At 43.1% G+C, this 11,938-nt stretch overlaps 1 long non-coding RNA gene across 1 annotated transcript; it reads right to left on the reverse strand.

Moving 5' to 3' along the window:
• Window positions 1-8,127: 8,127 nt before the first annotated feature.
• Window positions 8,128-11,491, reverse strand: LOC125537006. The gene is made up of 2 exons (XR_007295476.1): window positions 9,839-11,491; window positions 8,128-8,650 (listed from the first exon to the last, which is right to left on the reverse strand). It is a non-coding gene; the product is annotated as an uncharacterized LOC125537006 (long non-coding RNA).
• Between the last annotated feature and the right edge of the window lie 447 nt (window positions 11,492-11,938).

The raw sequence follows: 11,938 nt of genomic DNA on the forward strand, positions 1-11,938 counted from the left end.
ATGGCGGGGTGGGGCGGCAGCGGCGTGCGTGGATGGCGGGGTGGAGTGGTTGAGTTGCGTGGGGATGGTGGGATGGGGCGGCGGCGCGCCGTGATCTGGGAAGAAGATGGTTGCGCCGGCGGGTGGACGTGGAGGTGCGAGAATGTGGCGTGTGGCCGGAGCGGCGAGAGAAGGTGGCCGGCCATGGCGATGGAGGTCGCGTGGCGGCAGGGGGGCGGGAAGCTCGCGTGGAGGCGGGGGCCCTAGGGAGATCATGCGACGGCGCGAGGTGAGGGGGATCTGGGGTGGGGGCAGGAGGTTGGGAGCGATGGGATCGGGAGTGGTTTTTTTTCTTTTTTCGCTACCATTTCCGTGAGTTCGGAGAAACGTCATCGCTGTTATATAGGGGCGCTGTGATCCAAATAACTATTCTAATTCTGGGATTAGAATAGCGTTGTCCTATATATATACATATATATACATATATATAGTGTTACTATTCATCACTCAGGGTGCAGAATAAGTTATTCTTCACCCGAGGTAATCTTACGATCATTTCATAATTAAATTACGTTTGGAATTCAAATAGTTACATTCCTATTGATTCACTACGTAGAATTTGACATAAGAAAATAAAAATATAGGTCATAAGACAAGAAAATTTACAGTTTATGTGTATTTTAGACTATGTTTTTATGTTTGTACTTTTACATAACATAAAATATTTTTTACGGCGATTATATATTTTCTTACGGTCTCTTTTTGCGTCGGAAATAAGACAAAACTTACGGAACATAAAATTACGGTGCATTAATGGTAAAATAGAGGGGGTGAAGAATAGCGCGACCCTATATATATATATATATATATATATATATATATGATCAAACTTCCCCTTTCGCTTCCTGACAAAGGTGGACTGTGTGCCAACCCACAAATGTGTGCTTGTGGCGCGAGATGGGTGAGACCACATACGAACCACATGCGGGTGGCCCTACTATATGTATGAAAAGGGTGTGGTGTGTGATCGATATTTAACTACCATTCACAACTTTTGATGTGGCACGTGTGCCTTGCAAATTAAGCAGACTTCCCCGACCCCACGGAGGTTGCAGGTAGCGCGAAGTAGCCCCCCCCCTCCACACACACATGTTGGGGGGAGGGGATCTCACCAAGACGTTCTCTAACACGGACCAAGTAGAATCCAACTTGGTGGTACAACCTCTCCCCGCTAGTTGTTGTCAAAGTGATGGGACATCCACACTGCACGGTAAAATGGGCTATCTTGTCGCCGATAACCTTGTGAGGGAGTATTGTACGAAGACAAACCCACTCTGTGCATGTGGCCCAAGTATGTCTACAGAAATGGTGTGTGTGGTGTTTGAATAGCCAATGCGCAAATTTGATGTGGCAGCCTGCTTTGAACCGTAAAATCCCCACACCGAGCGAGGGTTCACGATGCGTAGCATGCGCTCAAACTTAATTAGGCATGTAATGGGTCGATCTACTACATGGTAACTCGAAGAAAAGAATAAAAATATATCCACCCTGGTAACCTTTCTCGTCGCTGGTCAAAATGATGGACGTCGACGCGGGCCCATGAATGTATATAGGCTTGCCGCCAATAACCAAGCGAGTGAGAGTGTCTCCAAAGATAACCATTATTTCATGCGTGTGTCCTGAACATACTTATGGAGGTGTGTGATGCATGCATATGTGTTGAATACCTGACCCAATGCACAACATTGATGTGGTGCATGCGTTGAAAATCGTAGAGGTCCCCACACAGAGCAAGAGGTCATTCATGACGTGTCGTGTGCTCACCCCCCCTTCGATCCAAAGGGATGGATTCATGGTTACAGATGCGCTATTATATATATGTAACCTCACATCATAATCTATATCAAGATAAAACAAAAATATCCCCTCCTAAGTCAAATTAGTTAACCTGTCTCGCGCTGTCGGTGAAAGTGATGGACCAACCTTGTCACCCCCTCGACACGTACTATATATACACCTAGTAACACAACCCTAAAAGAATTAATCCTCCTTGTTCTTCCAACGCGTACCTCTTGCTCACTGGGTCAAAGTGATGGACGACGAACTCGTGGGCCCAACACAGAAGTGAAGCGTACTTTGCACGCGAGTGATCATCCTATATAGGACTACGTACCACCATTTGCATGTGTCCCAAAGAGCTGTTTGTGTGATGTTTGAATACGCAATGCACAACTTTGATGTGGCACCATGTATTTAGGAAACTAAAATGTCTCCACACAGAGCGCGAGGTTCATGACCCGTGGTATGTGCTATATGTACGCCCCCATTCGACGCATAGTATATATGTACTTCTACTGTATAGCACAAACCAAAAAAGAATCATTCCTTGATGATCAAATTAACCTCTCTCTTGTTGGGTCAAAGTGATGGAGGACAACCTCGCATGCCCATGGATGGAAGCGCCACACGCGAGTGAGTTCCTATATACAGGGCAACCACCGTCTGCATGGTATTGCGTGATGTTTGAACACCAATATAATGTACAATTTGATGTGGAACCTACCTCAAGAACCAAAAAAGTCCCCACATGGAGCGAGGTTGTGACACACATATATATAGATTATTCATGTTGCCTCCTCTTTGACTTGTAAATACTCCTATAACGTGCATATACATAACACAAACAAAAAAAGAACCATCCTTGTTGGTCAAATTAACCTCTCTCTCGTTGTATGTTCAACTGGTCCATGATGACCTCGTGGGCTCACAGAGAGAGGCATAGGAGAGTGGTGTCATAGGACAAAACCACCGCATGCATGCGCCCATGTGTTATGTGATGTTTGAATATCCAATGCACAACTTTGACGTGGCACATGCTTTACAGACCGGAAATGTACTACACCACGACGTGTGTAGCCCCCTCACTTAAAGCCGGTGGGAGTGTGTACGTACGTGCTCGAACTTTAATATGGAATCCCACCATGATCCACACCACACACATGCCAAGATGAATCGACCTTTTGGTCAGATGCCTCTCATTGTCGGTGGAAACTGAAAACCTTTGCGGGTTAACGAATGGGCACGTCGCTGATAACCGCACGAGGGAGAGTGTCCGAGTGGACCACCAATGCATGCATGTGGCCCGAACATTATGTATGAAAGGGCTATATAATGCTTTGGATAACCAATTCATGACTTTTACGTGGCATATATGACTCAATAAATGATCAATAATCCCACACAGAGGTTCGTGACTCGTAGTGTACTGCCGGACCTCTCCCCCCACCTCCCACACACACAGACACACACATCCCGCACCACCACAGCCACTTTGAGGCATGTCAAACTTTTTCTTAAGTGAACATGTGACAAAAGGCGGAGTGTCTTTAAACAGACATTGTTCGACCGTTTTAATACATTGATTGAATTCCTAGGGATTTATTGTGCAAAAATCAAATTTGAGCTACATGTGCACAAACTGGGTTGAAAAATCATGTGTCCCTGGGTGCATGTTTCCCTGTGCAAGAGATTTCAAAATATTGAGAATATATATTTTTAAAATTCAGTAAATCCAAAACTTAGTTGAAACTCGTGGAACTTATCGTGGTGTCATATATGGACATCAGTAGACTGTGATATTGTATTTTTTCGTCAATGAGACCCATTTTGATATAATCTTCTTACAAACGGGAGATTATTAATAACCGGCAACCGATATCTCATACCGATTATTTATTCAGACCGTGTGTCTTAGACCGTGCCATGCTTCAGTTAAGTAGTAAAGTGGCAGAATCATCAATAAACCCAAAAAATGTACGTGCTGCAACACGCCCCGTGTGCGGTGCGAATAGGCGTGAGTTGATGGGATGCATGCGAGCAGTCCGCCAGGCAGGCATACCGGGATACGTGCGTGCATGTGTCCCGTATTGACAGGAGGCATGCGAGTAGCTATGTGAAATGATCGTAGGAATGGCAGAAGTCCGCCGCGCAGGCTCACCGGGAGGCGAGAAAGCTTTTGACCGCAACCTGCCTCGCTCCCACTGGTATGTATTAATTGCACGCCCGAGCCAACAGCCATAATAGGAGGCCTCACCAGTGGTCCACAGTGGTCACCAACGTCTGGACTCTGGAGTGTATGAGGATGCGGCCAAAACGCACCACCGAAGGGAGTGGCGACGCCGGGGCTGGTGAAGCACCCGCGCAACACGTGAAGATGGGCACACAGGTTGTCGTCCCCGCCGACGAGGTCTTGGGCAGCAGCATGACCCTGACTTCGGCGCCGCCGTCGTGCCCCCCCCCAACCGGAGCCGAAGGTCAACAACAACTCCGGCAACGATTGCGACTCTGACGGAAAACCAGTTAGTCATCTATATACCCATTTGTGTGGCAAACATATCATGTGTTTTCTCTGGTTACACCCCCCCTCTATAATTTTTCTGGACTAGAAATCCTATGTTTATGTTCTCTTAGTCCATGAAATAAGAGTAATTAAGATCCGTTAGATGCAGGTAGCATATTGATTGTTTGAATGTTATCCGTATAGAGTTAGTGATTACTTGTTTGTTCTATACAAATGATTTTTTGCTAATAATCCGACTAGGGTTAGCTTGCATGCTAATAATTGGTGGCGAGATCTTGAGAATTGATTTTGAATGTCCTACATATATGTTTGTGCCTTTTTTCTTCTAGATCTTGAGAATTTATTTTGAATGTACTACATGTATGTTTATGCCATTTTTTCTTTCAGATTGGTATGTACACAGATGAGGCTCCGGCCAGCGCCGCTCCTAGATGTAGACCTTGGACCTGGCTGTGCGGCCAGAAGCGGCCCCTCCTGGACCTGAGGAACGAGTAGAATCTCTGGGGGACCGCATCAGCGATCTCCCGGATGACATCCTTGGGGAGATCATTTCCCTTCTCCCAAGGATGGCTGCCGCACACAAGTCCTCTCATCTCGGTGGCGCACTCTATGGCGCGCCGCGCCTCTTAATCTTGACTATCATCAGCTATCTATCGATGATAATTTTGAACTCCCCGGAGCCATCATATCCTCCCACCAGGGCTCCGTTCAATGCATCTGCATCCCGGCATGCTACCTGCTGGACATACCCTACACGATGGTCGCCTAGCTGACATCCCGTCATTTCGATAAACTCCAGCAGCTTGAGTTCTACCATGACTATCTATGTACCATACCACGAACCGATGTATCTATGCCCTCACCACCGATGTCCATCTTGTGGTTTTCCTCCTCTCTCCACACTGCCGCCTTCACTCGGTGCCGTCTAGCAGACAATCTGGTACAAATGCTTCGACTCCCACTGTTAAAAAAACTTGCACTTTTGGTGGTTGATCTGTTGGAGGCCGTACTGCACAGCATCATCCACTCCAGCTACCCTGCCCTGGAGTGCTCGCTGCTTGTTTTTGGAATAGAAATTCGTATCCATTGTCTCAAAATAAAGTCGCCCCACCTTCTAAGCATGGGAATTTTTTTTGGACATGATCTCATCATCGAAGATGCCCCTTCACTTCAAAGGTTGCTCCTTGATTTTATTATAGTACCTTCGCAAATAACTGTAGTCTCTGCGCCTAAACTGGAGACCTTGGGGTGTAATTCGTGATCCTTTTAGATGGTTGAAGATGGTGTTTGGCCGCACACCTATTGAGGTACCGTATATTGTTCACGTAAACTTTTGTAATTCGTTTTTTTCATTTGTGCGCACAAGTATTACTAGTACAAATGCCTGTGCGTTGCAACGTGCATGAAATCTTGCAAAACCTGCTTCATTTTCATTAGGTACAATTTTTTTAGTTGAAATCGTTGTGATTTATTAATCAGTCTCCACTGATTCGAGCCTGCCAACATGATAACACACGCCGGCGGGACATGGAACCATGTTTTACAAAGCTTATTCACACATCCTTCCTTAGCCAAAACATGGGCAAATTTGTTCGCGGACGACGCACCCAGCAAACCTTGGACTCCGCGAAGTCATAAAGTTCTTTATCGTTACGCACCATTTCTTATATCCACTTTTAATAAACATCGCTATTAATGCTACATTGATTTTTGCTTCTTGGTTGAATTTTGGTCATTAAGAAGCCACCTTGGCATTCTTCGCCTGATTGAAGAGTAGTTCATGGAATAGTTTCTGAATCTGTTTTCCTTTTTTCTTTTCAAAAACATGATTTTGTTAATAAATTTAAATACTTTAATAAAAACAATTTTTTTGAACATTTCTACATGTATTTTTTTAAATGGACCAACTTTTGTGAATTTTGACCAGTTTTTAAAGTGTGAATATATATAACTGTGTACTTATTATAAAATCTATTTTCACTATGTTGAGGTTTTTTACATATATAAATTTGTTGTTTGGTTGGGCATTGTTATTCTTTTATTTTTCATTATTTGCGCTTGGCCCAAACAAGGCACTTGACATAGACAGTTCACGTATGACTCGGTGCACATCGCGGTCACGAAAGCGCGAACCCACAGCCCCCCGCGCGCCCTGTTGGGCCAGCCCATGCCGGGGACGAACGCTCACTATTTTTTGTTTTCCTTTCTGGCTTTTATTCTCTGTTACAGTAATTCGGGATTACAAAAAGGTTCTAAAATTTAAATAAATTTGTGAGTTATGTATTGTCAAAAACAGTTCTTAAATTCAAAAAATTGTCCATGATTTCAAAAAATATAAACATTTTTAATATTAATTAATATTTTTTATTTTGATGTAAAAAATTATGAGCATTCTTTAATAATGATGAACGATTTTTAAACTTGAAGAACAAATTTTAAATTCGGTGAATATTTTTCGAACTTGATGATCAAAATTTGTATTCGAAAACTTTCTTTTGAAAAAATGATGAACACATTTTAAGTTTGATGAACATTTTTTGAAAACGATGAAATTTTGAATTTTGATAAAATTTAATAAGTCTGATAAAAATTGAATTTGATGAACATTTTTCACATCAATGAACATTTTTTGAATTCGATGAACAAAAAAATCTTCGCGAATTTGAAAAGAAATTTCACAAAGAAAGTGAAAACTAAATATGAAAAAAGAAGAAAGAAAACGAAAAACAGAAAAGGAAAGGAAAGGAAAAAAGAAAGAAAGAAAAAATGAAGGGAAAAAATAAAAGTGGGCCGACCCATGAGAACGCCCAGCACTCGAGGGAGGGGGTACGCGCCGTATAGGATTCCCCACAGAAAAATGGTTTTCAATCAAAAAAAAGGAAATGTCTATATTACAATCGACTGAAATTGAATTGGCCTTCCATCAAATGTGCCAACCAGTAAAAATCTGACACCAACGGAGAAAAAAAACTTGACTGGAAATAAAGGGGCATTCAACCATTTTTTAGGCACTACAAACATGGCACGTATATGTATGATCTATGCGCTCTATGATCCATGAGCAAGCAATGAAAGGGCCCAAAGAGCAACACTGCCAGGTCAGTACCCTCACGACCTTCTCTTGGTTATTGACAATTTTGTTTTCTTCACAACACTTCTGAAAGAAAACCTGAAATTCTCATGGCATTATCAAGGATCTGAAGTTGATACTTGTGGAAGAAACTCCTAAACACAAACATACCATAAATTCAACATTAGGCTATCGTAAAATCATCATCAACCTGCTGTACAATGATCAACACATGATGAACTAATCACATACTACTAAACATTTCATCGTCATGAAGCTTTAAATACAGTGGCTTCAGTTGAAATTTACAGTAAACTCACTATCAATAAACATTAACTTTTAAAGTGTATCACATATTAAGCTTTGATGAATTTTACATTGTTCATTTTATTAAAATTCCAGTTAGTAACAACAAGATCACAACAAATATACTGGAACTTCAGTAAAAATAAGGCGAAGCAACCAGTAACAGTGTGTGCTTTATGATCAGACAAGAACGAGAAAGAGGTTGGAGGAAGAAGGGGATAGAATAGCTACACGATCAGGAAACTTCAGTCACGCCAAGAAGACAAACTGCAGGTCAGTACTCTCACAATCTCCTTCAAATAGTTCTTCCAATAAAGAAAGGATCAATACCTAAGCACATCATCAAAAGATGTCTAGAACACCAATAGTTCAGAAAAATGTAGCACTGTAAATTGTAAACTGACAACGTATATGCATTCAAACTAATTCCAGTAAGTATATATGCATTCAAACAACGTCAGCATTCTTGTAAACTGACAACAACATTGCTGGTTACCTATTACATATTCTAGAAACAAAATTATATGATGATACTCATATCTACCAGACAACTTTGGGCTATTGTGTAATAGCATGATTCAGTTTAGCCGCTTCAGATCACAGAGGTCAGGGAAACAAACTGACTATCCTTTTGGCTACTGTACATTAGCATGGTTCAGTTCAACCACTTGACCAAAACAACTTCAAATCAGTATAGCTCGAGCAGTTTGACCGATGTGCCTTGGCTACACTGGCGGATGTAATTCCGGTGAAGTCGGCAGTATGGAGAAATTCCTACCAGGTTGGCAGAACAGTGAGATTTCCATGGCTTCGGCAGAACGGCAAGACACCAATGTCGAGCACGATGAAATGACACAATTGGGCTGGGGCTTCGGTCGAGGGAGTATTTGTGTATTTATATGTGTGTACAGCCTCTGGAACAGCCAAAGCAATCCCTGCAGGACACCCCATGGGTGCAGGAAGGATTGGATCAAGACAAGAACAATGCAATCCATTATGTAGAAGGCAAAATCATAGAGATAAAAACTACCAATACATATGTTTCGAAAGTGAGTCACTAATAAGATGAGAAAGCTAGGATGCTTGTAGTAATATATATATGCCTTTCATTGCTACACCTGCCATTATCTAGAATGAGTAAGTATGTCATATCAGTAAATGTGGTCTGCCACACATCATAACGGAACTCAGTTGATTAAGTAGCTATATATGCGCATGTTAAAAAATTCTAGGATGCAAAATCAAAGAAAACAGGAAAGACCAAGACACACAATTGATCCATTACATGACAAGTATAGGATATTATTGCTCTAATTTATACATGAAGCCCCATTGTTCAGTTTAGATGGCAGTTTAAAAGCAATAGCACCAGCTCATACTATGGAAACCTAAAGAGCAGACAACAAAATTACCCATTTACATAATCTAACGAACTTTAAGCTAGCAGTCCTGTGACCACAAGTTTATTACTATGGACATTTTCTTGTCTACTTCTAATATATAATGGGCTAGCATAAATTTCCATTATAGGATGTGCATACACACACAACTGTGGACTAAATTTCATCGGCTAGAAGCAATATACAATGTAAGCACAGAGTAAATTGATCCATGGTCAGAAAACCAATGCCATGAGGCATTCTACAAACTGTTTGTAAAAAATCATAAGTTAAGCACACTCAGCTATCTACCACAGACCAAACATGGCTTCTACCTTTCAAATTAACCTTTTGTTACACACATGTTTGCTGAATAGATGCACCCTAAAAAAATCCTACATTTACTTTCTCAAATAGAATTGCATTTTTATGGTTGTCAAAATAGGGTGAGCAGCAACTTTCTTGTCAACATGATGCCCTCTTGAAAATAAATTAGACCCGTCCATCACTTATTTGTGAACTTTTCAGTGCCTTCTATAGATGATAAGTGAGAAAAAATACATATGGAACTTAATAATAACAGAGCGGTGACTTTTCAATGTGATGCGCTAATCTCACGACTCCTCATGTGGAAGCGGCAGATTAGCCTGCCAGGCCGCCACCGACGCCCGAGCTCTATGCGAACTTGTGGGATCCTAGTGGAGTGAGCGCCCAGGGTAATACAACACCTATGCATATGCTCACCAGTACAATAAGTTCTCCCTCCGAAATGTCGCAGAACAGCTGGTCGAGCCGCCGTCGACAGCCGAGCTCTCCTTCCACGCTGCCGCAGATCAGTCGGTCGTCCCGCCATTGTTGACTGAGCTCTCCATTCATGCCGCTGCAGAGCATCCTACCACATTGCCGTGCCAAGCTCTCCACCCGACCCACCACATAACTTCGCCTTGTACTCTAAGAATAGAATAGTTAGCAAATCAATTGGTTGTCAAGAAATAAACAAGCGATTGAGTTCTATATATTACTTTCAGTTGTTCAATGAAGATGGTTGTGCATTGCGGAATTACTCCACTCAAAATACTGGAATGCCCGACCTAGACACCTAATAATTATTGTTCTTCACAAGTTTCAGGTCAAGACAACTTGATGTTCTTGTAGCTTTGACATTGTTGTTCACAGAATCCTTTTGTATTGAGCGTGCATTTTCAGTTTCATATATAATGAAACCAATATGTCCAAGGATACAAAAAACCAAGCAGTCACCCTGCTGATACAGAAACATCACTATGTCTCAGAACTTGACCAACTATTGACTCTACTAAAGCACGAATTCACCTACTAACAGACTCTTGAATCCAGGTAAGTTAGTTAGTCCAATAGATGATTAAGAAACATATGTAGAAAAGCATAAGGCAATCAATTATTGTTGTCAATAAACAAAGAAGAAACGATCTGATAAAATATGTATCCAACCAAATAAGTACTGTAATTGTAATAAATGAATCGGAAATAATACAGCGACCTGAGTTTTGCTTCTCTATCATATCAGCTCCACCATGGGTGAGGTTCTTGCATGAGTACTGCCTCAGGCCCTCAGCAGCTTTCCATATTCATCATCTTGACCCTCAAAATTTTGAAGGACTTCAGAAAATGAAGAGTTCAGTTCTGAACTGCCGGAAAGGCTCCAACACAGACCATGCTTGGGCGTTAATGATTCAGCGACCCGAGACGGCAAGGAGAACACTTTGATGATGAGGTGAACGCCGAAGGTAAGAAAAGAATCCAGTAGGCGTGGAGCATGTAGTGGACAGGTGTGAGGCAGGCAATGAGGGCGGGAGATGGTCGATCTCGGCATCGAAGTGGTGGAACTGGCGGAGCTCCATCTAGACCTCGGCCTTCTCCTTCTGTAGGCGCCGCATCATGGCCATGGCATTGCTGGCGGCGCTGGCTGTGGCGAGGCGCTCCTCCTCCATCTCGCCCCACAGCGCCTGCGATCTCCTCCTCCGCCTCCTCCCTCGCCGCCCCTCTTCCTCCCCATCTCCACCCTCGCCCCTATTCCTCCCCATCCCCGCCCTTCTACCTTCCCGCGGACTTCTCCTCCGCCTCCACCCTCGCCGCCCCTCTTCCTCCCCATCCCCGCCCCGCCCCTCTTCCTCCCCGTGTACTCCTCCTCCACCTTGACCCTTGTTGCCCCTCTTCCTCCCTGTTCCCGTCCCCACTCTCTCCCCTCTCCCTCCCCACGGACTCCTCCTCCGCCTCCATCCTCGCCGCCCCTCTACCTCCCCGTCGCCGCCCCTGCCCCTCTTCATGAAGCGCCACCACCGAACCACCGCGGACGGCAAGGAGCAGCATGACCGTGGGGGCGAGCCGGGGATGCAGTCGTGGTCGTGGTCCACTTAAACAGAGGACTGCAGGTTGAATATCCAAAACCTCAGATGCTTTTCTGCAAAAACATCGACAACGTACGACTAGAAGCAGTAGCAGCTTTATTATTAGGGGAGATCGGAGTACACTTTCCGTACTAATATTATGTTCTGTTCTCAATGAAGAGCTTGTCCATCCTATCAGTGGTAGTGGATTCTGTCAAGACCTTACATATCAGTATGTGATGTTTTGATCTGAACACGGTTATTAGCTTGCTGCAATGCTTTCCATGTATGAAGAATTTGTATATAAAAGTGATGATTTCACACAAATTGAAAGTATATATAATGTATTATAATTAATTTTTCACCTATCACGCTTTCAACATAATCCTTTTACACATTAAGTGTTTTCAATCTTCATCTCTACTTAGGCATTAGACATGGAGAAAAAAGTATAACCAATCGATGGTTCAAGAAGCAC

Source organism: Triticum urartu, chromosome 2 (assembly GCF_003073215.2).
Source record: "Triticum urartu cultivar G1812 chromosome 2, Tu2.1, whole genome shotgun sequence".
Classification (NCBI taxonomy): Eukaryota; Viridiplantae; Streptophyta; class Magnoliopsida; order Poales; family Poaceae; genus Triticum; species Triticum urartu.